Genomic DNA, 13,001 nt, shown 5'->3' with positions numbered 1-13,001 from the left:
ACCATTGGAGGTAAGTCCGAGTGAGCATGTGCCAACCTATATATCTCCTCCCGCTCTTATTCCCACTCCTATGTTTAACAAAGATCACTTTTCTGTTAATTTTAAATGCTTAAGAATGATTGTGTATTGATTACAGAGTTCAACCAGTGGTATTAAGTAGAACAAACAGAGCAACAACAACAACAATAAAAATACTAAAAGGAATAAAATAGTAAGTTGTTCCTCAACAGTCTAGACAAGGGCTGATCATGTCATTGTCTCTCATAGTGTCCATTTCACTTCAACGGGTATCATTTTAGATGCTTGTTTAGTTGCCATTGATCAGGGAGAACATATGATATAGAAATGAATTTTAATACCGTTCCATACCCAATAGTTTAAACCACTCCTCCACTATCTTTCACCTTAACATTTTCTATTTCTTTGTTTATAATGCATAGGAAAACTTTACCAAAACACAAACTCTTTTCTTAGTGTGTATAAGAGCTTTTATTTTCTCAATAATCGTTAAATGTTAGGGCAAAGCGTTCTTCCTCTGTAAGTTGGATGCCTATGTTTTTTTCCCACTGCAGCTAGCTCAGTATTTTGTTTTAATGGAAACTGCCTCATCATATTAAAGAATTTACTTAGCATTTAAAAATTGTATTGGAAAAATTAATTGCAAAGAGAATTGAGTCCATGTGTTTGCTCTAGATAACTTACAATTTGATGTTACTTCTCTAATATTTGACTATTTGAAATGGAATTGTTTATGCATTGTCAAAGATGATGTACAATGTTTCACTGAAGTTGAAAGTTTCATTTGCAAGACAGACTGCAGCATAAAAGTAGCAGTCATAAGCGTTTAAAAATTATTATCTCCTCTTAGAGAAATATGATGGTTGTTGCGAATCACCAGCATGGAGGTTAATCAGAAGTTGGTAATATAATTTCATATATCCTTGTTTTATAGTACTCTAAGTAACAGGTTTAGTCAGAAAACTTGTGCTGTACTTGGATAAGCTTAATGAGAAAAGATCTTTTTGTGACAGGCTCAGTATTATGCGAACTGCGTGGGGAGGGTGAGCTATATATACTCCTTCCTGGTGTAATTTTAAGAATGCTAAAATTCATGGAGTATAATATTTATTGATGTTATGGGCATAGGTGACTTCTGTGAAACCTGATCAGGCTTGGTTAAGATGTTGACCTGTCTTAGATAACCAAGGTAAGCTTTGTTGATCATGTTATTATGATAGATGAGGAAAAGTATCCTGATAGAGGAAGTAGAGAAATACTAAAGATAAATAGGCCTGCTTTATAATTTTGTGAAACTGTTTGACTTCTCTGTTTGCATTTGTTAGCAACCAGAGAATGGGCAGTGACATTTGTGATTTGATTGAGGACCAATGTAAATCTTGGAAGAGATAGCATTAAATCAGAGTGTTTATGAAAGGCGATTCATGGCCGGTGCTGTGGCTCACTAGGCTAATCCTCCACCTGTGGCGCTGGCACCCCGGGTTCTAGTCCCAGTTGGGGCGCCGGATTCTGTCCCAGTTGCTCCTCTTACAGTCCAGCTCTCTGCTGTGGCCCGGGAGTTCAGTGGAGGATGGCCCAGGTCCTTGGGCCCTGCACCCGCATGGGAGACCAGGAGGAAGCACCATGCTCCTGGCTTTGGATCGGTGCAGCACGCTGGCCGTAGTGGCCACTTAGGGGGTGAACCAACGGAAAAAGGAAGACCTTTCTCTCTGTCTCTCTCTCTCTCTCACTGTCTAACTCTGCCTGTCAAAAAAAAAAAAAAAAAAAAAAAAAAAAAGAACGGCACTTCATGTCATAGGTGCCATTCACACATTAGATGCTGTATGAAATGAATGAAATGACATGTAGAACAAAGAGGCCAGGAGATAATGAATGTAGAATAACTTTGTTCTAGAGAGAAGTGACCATATTTTTCTCTTTATTGAAATACCTCTCCTTCTACCTTATTACATACAGGAGAAACAACTTCTTGGAATGTTATTTATAATTCCAAAAGCAAGAATTAATTCACTAATTAGAAGTTATTTATTAATGTCTTAGGAGGTAATGGTACTGTAGCACTTTGGCAAAGATGGGAGTTCCTGGATCTGAAGAGAGTCCTGTGGACACTTTGCTTGGCCCTGGGCCTTTGACAGCAGGAACTGGAGCTGCTTGTTGCCACTAAAAGAGTACCTCATTGTCAGCACAAAAGAACGTTGACTGGAGTGATAGGGAATTGTTTCTTCTGAAGCCGTGGTTCATGTCATTTTTTCACTAGACCATGAAGGAAGAATCTCATGTGACATTAGCAAATAGAGTGTAAAATTTTAAACAAGAAATTGAAAAGGATATGGTGGATACACAGGCAGGAGTCTTAAATCAACTTTTTATGTGTGTGTCCTACAGATTTTGGCTTTAGAAAGCCAATTTCCTATACTGGGTATCTTTTCTTGCTTAGAATCCTCATCAAGCCCCATACTGGGTTTCATGTTGATTTTAAAATGCTGATGCAGATGGTAATGTGATGACTGAGAAAAAGGAATATTTTTAAGCTGTAGAGATCATAAATAAACAAGATGATGTGAAGACAATGAAGACTAATGAAACAGATTGTCAGGAACAGTGAAAGAACTTGAGTAAATACAAATTTTCAGATTGATTTCTTTGAAAAAAGAGGTGAAAAGAAACATCATTATAAATAATTTATGGGAAATTTATGGAAGATTTATGGAAAATTTATAAATGAAGGTTCACAAAATGGACTTTGTTCAGTTTTCTAAATGCTCATTTCATGAGAAAAGTAGTCTTTAAAATGGCTCTTTTAATAACACTACAAATAAAGACGTTTATTGAAAAATGTCAGAGAGAAATTGTCAGCAGGAGAGAACATTAGTTTAGATGAGTTCAAGTAATTTGCCATTTTATCACCCCATTTGAAGACTTTACTATTACCATTCAAATGTTTAGTTTAGCTCTTTGCCCAGGTTAGGTTAGTGGAGTGTTTTTTTTTTTTTTAAAGAAAGAAAATATCCCATGTAGAGAGGCTGGTTAATGGGTACAGGCACAGTTGTTTAGAGGAATAACTTCTAATGTTCTATGGAACAGTAGGATAACTATGTTTGACAAAGTTAATCAGCTATTTCAAAATAGCTAGTAGAGCGGATTTTGAATGTTCCCATCACATAGAAATGATAAATTTCTTTGGTGATAGATATGCCAGTTACTCTGATCTGATAATTACACAGTATCCATGTATTGAAATGTCATCTGTTTCTCATAAATGAATATATTACTATATGTCAACTAAGTTTTTTTTAATTAAAAAAAACTTTAAAAAGAGAGCAACAGGACAGGAGCTCTCAGACAATATTTTGGACAGCATCTGCCAGATCTGTGATTTGAAATGTCTTACGGAGTGTTTCCTAGAGTGTTAAAGAACAGTATGTTTTGAGGGTTTGGAGTACCACACCAACAAAGTATACAGGAATATTGGAAATATTCTGAAAAAAAAAAAAAAAAAAAAAAGAAAGCATCAAATGTGTAAGACAAATCTCATGACAAGCTGAAAAAGAACTTTTTTTAAGAAAATATAATATGGTAATTATATTGCTCCGAATGTCAGAACTTTTTAAATACAGCTGATTTTCTTCTTAAGTGTTCATTGATTTCTTTTATAATATAAAGATGCTGAAGTTATGTTCTGTGCTTTGGTAGGATGAAAAGACTAGTTATCCAGTGATTTCTTAGACAAGAGCATGTTATTATACTTTCCAGAAGGGTAAACAAGAACTTTGGGGAAAAAAGTGCTTGACACACAAGGCATTTATCAGTTATAGAAGTTGTGATGTTACTAAGAAAATAAATAAAGATAAAACCTTTTATTCAGTGAATATTTTGGAACTGTGTGTTTAACTGCCATTGAGATAACCTGCATCCCATATAGAGGTGCCGGGGATTGAATCCCCCTTTTGCTTCCAATCCAGCAACCTGCTAATGTGACTTGGAGGCAGCATAAAATGGCACAAGTACTTGAGTTTTTGCCACTTGACATAGGAGACCTAGATGGAGTTCCTGGCCTCTTGGCTATAGCCTGGTCCAACCATGGTTGTTGTGGGCATTTGAGGAGTGAACAGCAGATGGAAGATTTGTCTCTGTCACTTTGCCTTTATAATAAATAAAAATGAATAAATAAACATTTAAAAACCTTTTCATAGTTTTCTATTTATCTTATATATGAATTTCTCATATAATTTGTCAGTTAATTTATCTATACATTAGTTACCTTAAAAATAATAAGTAGTTGTATGGTCACTTCCAAGATGGTGGAATAGGGAGGGAGCTCACTGATAGTCCAGGAAAAGATAGTTTAATAAAAGTGGAGATAGTGTAGTCTCAGGGAAGAGTTAGAGAACAAAACGGCAGAGGTAACCCTTCCGGAATTAGAGGGACATGGTGGATCTACATGGAGGGCACGAGTGCCCACAGATTCGGAGCCAAGCTACCGAAAGTCTCCTCTGCACCAGCACTGGAAAGAGAGGTGAGGCAAAATTGTAGTAATCCAAGACACTGGCAGAAAAGGGACAGAAGGAGTCTAGAGGGAACGAGGCTTGAAGTCCCGTGGGGGAAAGTATAGCAGCCTAACTAGAGGAGAGAAAAAAAAAAAAAGGATGGTACAGACACAATTCTGTCTCTGCACTCACCTTACAAAGGTGAGTGACACAATAGAGCAGGCACAATTTTGGACATATGTAACAGCTGCTCCAGCTGGGGGCTGTGCCCACCCTCAACCAAGCAGAAAAACCTGACTCTGGTGGGGAGTAATAACAGGACACTAAGATGTAGTGAATGTGTGGAGCTTGTGAACCTGGACTGTGGAAAAAAAAAAAAACACAACTGAGAGTGTGTGGGAGAACTCATGGTATGGCTGAGTCGTGAGTAGTCTCATTGGAAGATGCCACAAGTTCAGGCTGCCTTGGCTACCTGGTGAGAGACATTGCAGGGGAATGTGACTTACACTGAGGACTGCACAGATCCTTTGTGTGGTCCTTGGGACGGAACATGAATATTATACCCACTGGGGCTAGCACTCAGGCCTGATCGCAATTGAGGAGAAGAGCTCAGGTGAGCAGAATTACTTCCCTTCTGAATAAAAAAAAAAAAAGAGAGAGAGAGAGAAAGATTTACCATGCCAAACCTGGGTGTGTCACCTTTGACACACCCTTAACCCAGAAGAACTGAACAGAGCTCTCTGGCCACACCAACCACAAGCCTCTAGAGATTCACCAAAAGCAGACAGTCCACTTAATCTAGGGTCATAGTATAGTGAGGAAAGCCACCACAGAAGAAGAAGAAGAAGGGGAAGGAGAGGGAGAGGGAGAGGAGGAGGGAGAGGGAGAGGGAGAGGAAGAGACCAAAGAATATCTCCACAATGCCGAACAACAAACATAGAAACCAAGGAAACAAGAACAAGGAATACATCATGATGCTCCCAAAAGAACATGACACTACAATATAAGATTATGAAGATGATGAGATAGAAGAAATGCAAGAAACAGAACTTAAAAATTTATGTTAAGAACATTTAGAAGTTATCAAAAACAAATGCATGAACTACTGAAAACCATGCAGGACATGACAGAAAATCTCTCTCGTGAAAATGAAATCATAAGGAGGAATCAAAATAAATGAGGAATTTAGTAGAACATGAAATTGAGATATTGAAGAGCCTATGAGAGTATTTTAGGCATGGAAAGCCAAGACACTCTGGAAAAAAAAGAAGAAGACCTAAATGAAAGATCTCAGCGAGTGTGATCACAGTGGAAAGACTGGGGCCATCAAAGTAGGAGGTACCTTTCTCTGAAGGGAGGAGAGATCTTCCACTTTGACTATGACCCTGTCGGAATAAGATCGAAGTTGGTGAACCCTAAGGCTTCCATAGCCTTGGCAACTCATGACTAGAGCCTAGGGAGATTACTGATGCCATAAACAAGAGTGTTAAATTGTTAAATCAACATCAAGAGTCACTGTGTACTTACATCTCATGTGGGATCTGTCCTTAATGGGTTGTCAAAGGTGAAGTAATGATATAGCTAGTACTGAAACAGTATTTTTACACTTTGTGTTTCTGTGTGGGTGCAAACTGATGAAATCTTTACTTAGTATATACTGAAGCGATCTTCTGTATATAAAGATAATTGAAAATAAAAAAAAAACTTGGTGTTAAATTGGAAATTACATAGAAAATTAATCAACTTTTTAAAAAAATATCATGTAGGATCTCTGTCATTAATGTGCTGTACATTGTGATTTAATGCTATAACTAGCACTCAACCAGTATTTTTCACTTTGTGTTTTTATGTGGGGGAAAACTGTTGAAATCTTTACTTTATATATACTAAACTGATCTTCTGTATATAAAGAGAATTGAAAATGAATCTTGATGGGAATGGAAGGGGAGAGTGAGCGGGAAAGGGGAGGGTTGCGGGTGGGAGGGAAGTTATCGGGGGGGTGGCATTGTAATCCATAAGCTGTACTTTGGAAATTTATATTCATTAAATAAAAGCTTAAAAAAAAGAAATTGAGATATTGAAGTGAAATAAAAATGAAATGAATAATTCAATAGAACAAATAAAAAACACATTTGAGAGCCTTAAAAACAGAATCAGTGAGGCAGAAGAGAGAATATTGGACTTAGAAGACAGAGCACAGGAAAGTGTACAGTCAAATCAAAGAAAAGAAGAGGAAATTAGAAATCTAAAAAATATTGTTGGGAATCTACAGGATACTATTAAAAAACTCAACATTCAGATTCTAGGAGTTCTTGAAGGCATATAGAGAGAAAGGATTAGAAGACCTTTTTAGTGAGATACCAGCAGAAAACTTTCCGGGTTTGGAGAAAGAAACAGACATCCACGTACAGGAAGCACATAGAACTCCCAATAAACATGACCAGAAGAGATCCTCACCATGACACATTGTAATCAAACTCAACACAGTGAAACATAAAGATTCTAAAATGTGCAAGAGAGAAACGTCAGATTACTCTCAGAGGATCTCCAATTAGACTCACAGCAGACTTCTCATCAGAAATCCTAGAGGCTAGGAGGGAATGGTGAGATATAGCCCAAGTACTAAGAGAGAAAAACTACCATCCCAGAATATTGTATCCTGCAAAACACTCATTTGTGAATGAAGGTGACATAAAGACCTTTCATAGCAAACAGAAATTGAAAGAATTTGTCAACACTCTTCCAGCCCTGCAAAAGATGCTTAAAGATTTGCTACACACAGAAACACAGAAACACAGCCATCGATATGAAAGAAGGTAAAGGAAGAAAGCCTCACAGTAAAAGATCACAGGAAGTTCAAAGCATATATTAAAAAATATCTTTGGGAAAATGGCAGGGCAAAGTTACTACTTATCAATAGTCACATTGAACGTTAATGGCCTCAACTCTCCAGTTAGAAGACACAGACTGGCTGAATGGATTAAAAAGCCTGGTCTCCCATGCGGGTGCAGGGCCCGGGCACTTGGGCCATTCTCCACTGCCTTCCCGGCCCATAGCGGAGAGCTGGCCTGGAAGAGGGGCAGCCAGGATAGAATCCGGCGTCCCAACCGGGACTAGAACCCAGTGTGCCGGTGCCGCAAGGCGGAGGATTGGCCTGTTGAGCCACGGCGCCGACCCTTATTTCTCTATTCTAAGCCCAACTTGTTCTCTCTCTATTCTCTTCAAGGTCGGGAACTAATTCTATTATGAAGGACTCTCCAAGATGCAAAATTTGATTTTAGATCTTATAAAAGAGATGGCTAACATTTTTCTGTAATAGCATAGCCAAAATAAGAGCTTAAATTATAATTTCTTAGCTAGATTTACTTCGCCACCAGTGAGGTAAACAGGAAAGAAAAGACCTCCCTTTCAGACCAAAGGGAAAGAAAGTTTTAAAGTGAAAATATAGTTTTTCTCATGAGCATTGTCTACCTTAGAAAAACTACTACAGAACATGCCTGTGACTATAGACTTGTAGTTTAGGCCACCAAGGATTAGAGATGGGACTTCAGCACCCCCTTGACTTGCATCCTCTCGTCTGCTTTAACACAAACCAGGAGGAAAAGAAAGCTAGGCATCAGAAATGTAGAGATAGGTGGCAGGCCTTTTAAAGGCTACTCTGCACAGTGATCAGCCCTCAAGGAGACCCAACAGGCCAGTCCACTGCAGTGGCTTTCAATGTGGCAAGCCTGGGCTTCAGCAGAAGTCAGCTTGTGAAGAGCCCTGGCAGCTCTGCCAGCCAAGAGTTGGATCACTGGAAATGGACCTGCCCTGGAATCGAAGGACACCCAGGTCAGAGCCACAGATCTTATTGGCTCTAAGCTGAAAAGCCCTTCACTCAGCCCAGCTTCCAAAGTGACCACTGCAACTGAGGAAATGGCCAAGTAGGTTCAGCAACACTGCAGGCAGAGCTGTAAATTTCCTGTTAGAGATGCCACCTGCCTTTACCTGGCCAGCTCTTCTCCCAGGCCAGCTAGGTAATGGAAGTCAACAGGGTGCCTTCCCCCAGGAAGTTCACACCTCCCTTAGGATGTAGGCTATATGAAGAGATAGATGAGTCTGGGCCTCATAATTTACAAGGCCTCAAAGCCCACCTGACTATTATCAAGCCCCTTCTGTCAGGTTCTATTTGCCTCTCAATCAGAAAACTTAGTTGTAGCTTAGATAGCATCTTTCTTGGGTTCTCTAACAACTCTGTCCTCTATCTAGCCCACTTGGGCCTCATTCCTTTGTAACCATAACCTCTACTCTACCACAAATGGCTCTACTCCCAACCTGTGTGTACTTATGGTCCTCTTCCCACTTAATGTTGTATTATTGTTCAGAATTTCTCTACAGACAAACCCCTCTACCTGCAAAAGTTGAGTGGCTTTTCTCCCAGTCTTGGCTGGAACCAGCTTTAAGTCAAATCCATCAAACTGTCCCCCACAAGGGTCCAGAGGACCCCCCCCCCCCATTTCCTCTCCTCTATGAAATGGTGAATGCTGCTCTTGGGATCATTGGTTACTATTCTCAACCCTGTATTTTACACTACAGTATGTAAGTGTTTACAGCAAGTTATAATGGAACAAACAAAGGCATTCAACAACCAGGCAGTCAACCAAATGCTGCTACAGGAATATACTCGGCTCCCCACCCAGGAGACAGCAGCCAGTCTCCTTCTCTTTTACCTTCGCTGCCCCTTCACTCTGGTCTGTGGGGTGTTCCCCAATAAACCCTTTCCCTTAAAAAAAAATTAAAAAAAAAAAAAAAACAAGACTCATCTATTTGCTGCTTACAATAAACACATCTTTCCAACAAAGAGGCATGCAGACTGAAAGTGAAAGATTGGAAAAATATATTCCATGCCAAAAGAAACCACAAAAGAGCTGGCGTAGCCATCTTAGTATCAGAAAAAATAAACTTTAACACAAAAACTGTTAAGAGAGACAAGGAGGGGTACTATTTAATGACTAAGGGATAAAAAAAAAGCCCATGAGAGTTTTGCAGGCATGGAAAGCCAAGACACTGTGGGGAAATAAATGACCTAAATGAAAGATCTCTGTGAGTGAGATCCCAGTGGAAAGAATAGGCCATCGAAGAAGGAGGTAGATTTCTCTGAAGGGAGGATCGAACTTCCACTTTGACTATGGCCTTGTCTAAATAAGATCGGAGTTGATGAACTCAAGAGGCTTCCATAGCCTTGGCAGCTCATGACAAGAGCCTCGGGTGATTACTGATGTCATAAATAAGAGTGTCAATTTGTTAAATCAGCATTGGGAGTCACTGCACCTACTCCCCATGTAGGATCTATGTCTGTAATGTGTTTTACTATGCAAATTAATGGTAAAACTACTACTCAAACAGTACTCTATACTTTGTGTGTCTGTGTAGGTGCAGTCTGTTGAAATCTTTACTTAGTATATACTAAGTTGATCTTCTGTATATAAAGATAATTGAAAATGAATCTTGATGAAAAATGGGATGGGAGAGGGAGTGGGAGACAGGATGGTTGTGGGTGGGAGGGAGGTTATGGGGGAAAAGCTGCTATAATTCAAAAGTTGTACTTTGGAAATTTATAGTTATTAAATGAAAGTTGAAAAAGCAAAACAAAAAATAATAAGTACATTTTTGTTATGTTATTTTGAAACATAATAAATATTTACAGAGATAAAAATAATTTATCAAGCACATTCTATATTCAGCAATGTTCTAGATCCTGGGATGCTAGCACTAAAAATTCTTCTTACGTAGCTTCTGAGACTGAGAGAGAGTGAGAGAGAGAAAGGATGGGACAGAGAGAGAGAGAGAGAGAGAGACCTTCCAAATGATGATAAAATTAGGGTGTAGGTAATGGATGAAGTTATTTTATATAGGATAGTCATGTTAAGACTTTCAATATGCGTTTGAGCAGATTTACAAAGTAGTAGATATTTTAGAGAGCATTCTAGAGAGAAATGAAGAGGTATACATTGAAAATCATTTGGTGGCCACAGTATGTTTGCCAACAAGTGGACTTGATCTTCTAGGACTTCTCCTAGTATATCCCACCATTTTGTCTTTTCAGGGCAATTCCATGGGTTTACCTCTTTATTGGTCACTTGTTAAGAATAATATCTGTTATTTATTTTGTGCCAATATATCCATTGTATTCTATAGGATTTGGGAGGAGGGGAGCATGATCTTGCCTTATTCCACATAAGTACCTGATGGTAGAAAATCCACTTTCTATTTTGTGCTTTATCTCACTGTCAGTGTGTTTTAAATGATGCTGCCATGTACTTGCTGTAACTGGATGAGATGCAGTGCTTTGCAGGATAAAGTACCTTTCCATCCCATGCGCATTGTTTCAATTTTACAAGAAGAGTTGCTGTATAAGAAGGAAATGCCCACTTTTCTGAAAGAGGGAAAGACAGATTAATGAGAAATATCAAGCTTATATTTTGTATCTTATGAATGAATTGCAAATGTTTTTACTCTTGGCTTCCTATTTCCCACTCTAATCAAACATCATTCATCATCTGTTATAAATCCTAGGTGTGCCAAATTTATGAATTGCTGCTAACTCAGGAAGCTTATAAGTAAACCTTTTCTTGATAGTAATGGTTACTTTCATTAAAAAGGAAAAGAAATATATTCACCTATGTATTATTTGGAGTCAACTTGCTTTTCAGGTCTCAGCTGCTAGTCCTCTTACTACCTTTTATTCTAGATGACCATTTTGTTTTACTGATTTCTTCCTCTCCTACATATACCTACCTTGAGTTTCACATGAATCTTTAAGACTTGTCTCAGTTTTCCCCTTCCTTATTTTACTGCATTGAAAGACCATTGATTTGTATACTGTAGTTAGGGTTTAACATAAAGATCTGCTTAGTGGAGAGTGAATAGCACATGATTTTTTTCTGTTAATTCAATTAGTACTGATTTGACACTTATACTATGCAAGATACCATGCTAGATGCTGTGATAGCCACAGGGATGAGTTGGCCTTCAAGGGATATGTTCTATTAGCAAAGGTAAGACAAGTCTATCATTTTAAGACAAGATGCTGATAAGGCTAATGAAAACCTGAGAGGATCATGAAGATTTGTTAACTCTAGACTTTTTGGGAAATATTAATCTGATGACTGTGTCACTATCTAAAGTTTACAAAATGTTCACACCTTGTATAGATATTCTTCATGGTTATTGACTACAAATTAAAACAGTAAAGCTCTGACATTGTGTAGACAGAGTTCAAAAGGAAATCTGAGGGCTTTAGTGAAGTATTCATTAGGCTTTACCAAGAGACTTTATATTCTTATTTTTAATTTAGTAGGAGTTTGGGGCTTTTAAACTTTACCCCAGGCTTCTTAGATTACCTTGTGACTGTATGGAATGGAGTGGTAAATTCAGAAGTCATTTTTATTCATTTTATTGTCTTTTAAAATAATCCTTTTCTCCTGTAAAATACACGAATTAACTCTCTCTCCATGGAAGTATTTTGAATTATGTTGATTGGAGGATAAATCAGGAGAACTGCATTTGTGTATATGAATGTTTAAATAATTATCGTTAATTTAAGTGTTCTTAAGAGAACTTTAGCTACTCAAATGAGCATTTACTTAATTTAAATTGAATTAAAAATGATCTATGAGAGAAATGATTTCTAAAGTGCAACTTGAGTTTCATGGAAATGGGAGAAATCAGAGATGTGTTTCAAAGATGTAACATTGTAAGGATGGGATTTTGAGAGACATGACTGCATTATTCCTGAATGTTAGACTGGGACAAAATTACGGTGCCAAATGGGACTCCCGAGGGGCAGACAACCTTCTCCAGAGGTTTTTTTCCTGCAGGTGCTGAGCTCTACAAAAGGATCATTTTTTTTTTTTTTTTGCTTTCAAATTTAGGAGTGTGTAGGAAATTCCCTGAAGAATAATTTTATGGAGAGTATATTAAAATGTTCCAATCTTTGCTCACCTTCTGGATGGCTGACCAGAACTTATAAGGAAAGGAGATTACATAAGGGCCTGTTAAGTAACACAAAATAGGTGCCAAATCAACCACTTTGTTTTAGAAATATTTTTTAGAGAATTGCATTAGTAAATCAATATATATGCTGTTCTTTTGTTTCCCTGATAGGGATAGCTTGGTCATGGTTTGAATCTTAAAATCATTTTGTCTGATCTGGTGTTTCTGTTTTAATTAAAAACATAATTCTAGAAGTATGAGCAGAAAGTGGAAAGAGCAACCTAGTGGAAATGAACATGACTCACAAATGTGGGTAGGGTCTTTTATATTGGCTCTCTGGCATCATTATACCTTAAATATTGGTATCAGAAGGAGCACAAGTTTGTTTTTGATTATCAGATAGGTGAGAGCAGGCAGCTGAAGTAAGAAAACAACTGAAAGATCCAGCTAAGGACTAAACCACCACTTGCAGTGCCGGCATCCCATATGGGTGCCAGTTTGTGTCCTGGATGCTCCATTTCC

At 38.1% G+C, this 13,001-nt stretch overlaps 1 pseudogene; it reads left to right on the top strand.

The window, feature by feature from the left end:
• LOC133770444 (calcium uptake protein 2, mitochondrial-like) overlaps nt 1–3,639 on the top strand; it is a 30,066-nt pseudogene extending 26,427 nt beyond the window's left edge.
• The last annotated feature ends 9,362 nt before the right edge of the window (nt 3,640–13,001 follow it).

The sequence above is a fragment of the Lepus europaeus genome, chromosome 11 (assembly GCF_033115175.1).
Source record: "Lepus europaeus isolate LE1 chromosome 11, mLepTim1.pri, whole genome shotgun sequence".
NCBI lineage: Eukaryota > Metazoa > Chordata > Mammalia > Lagomorpha > Leporidae > Lepus > Lepus europaeus.
Note: the sequence above shows the minus strand (reverse complement) of the source record. Positions and strands in the feature narration are given on the sequence as shown.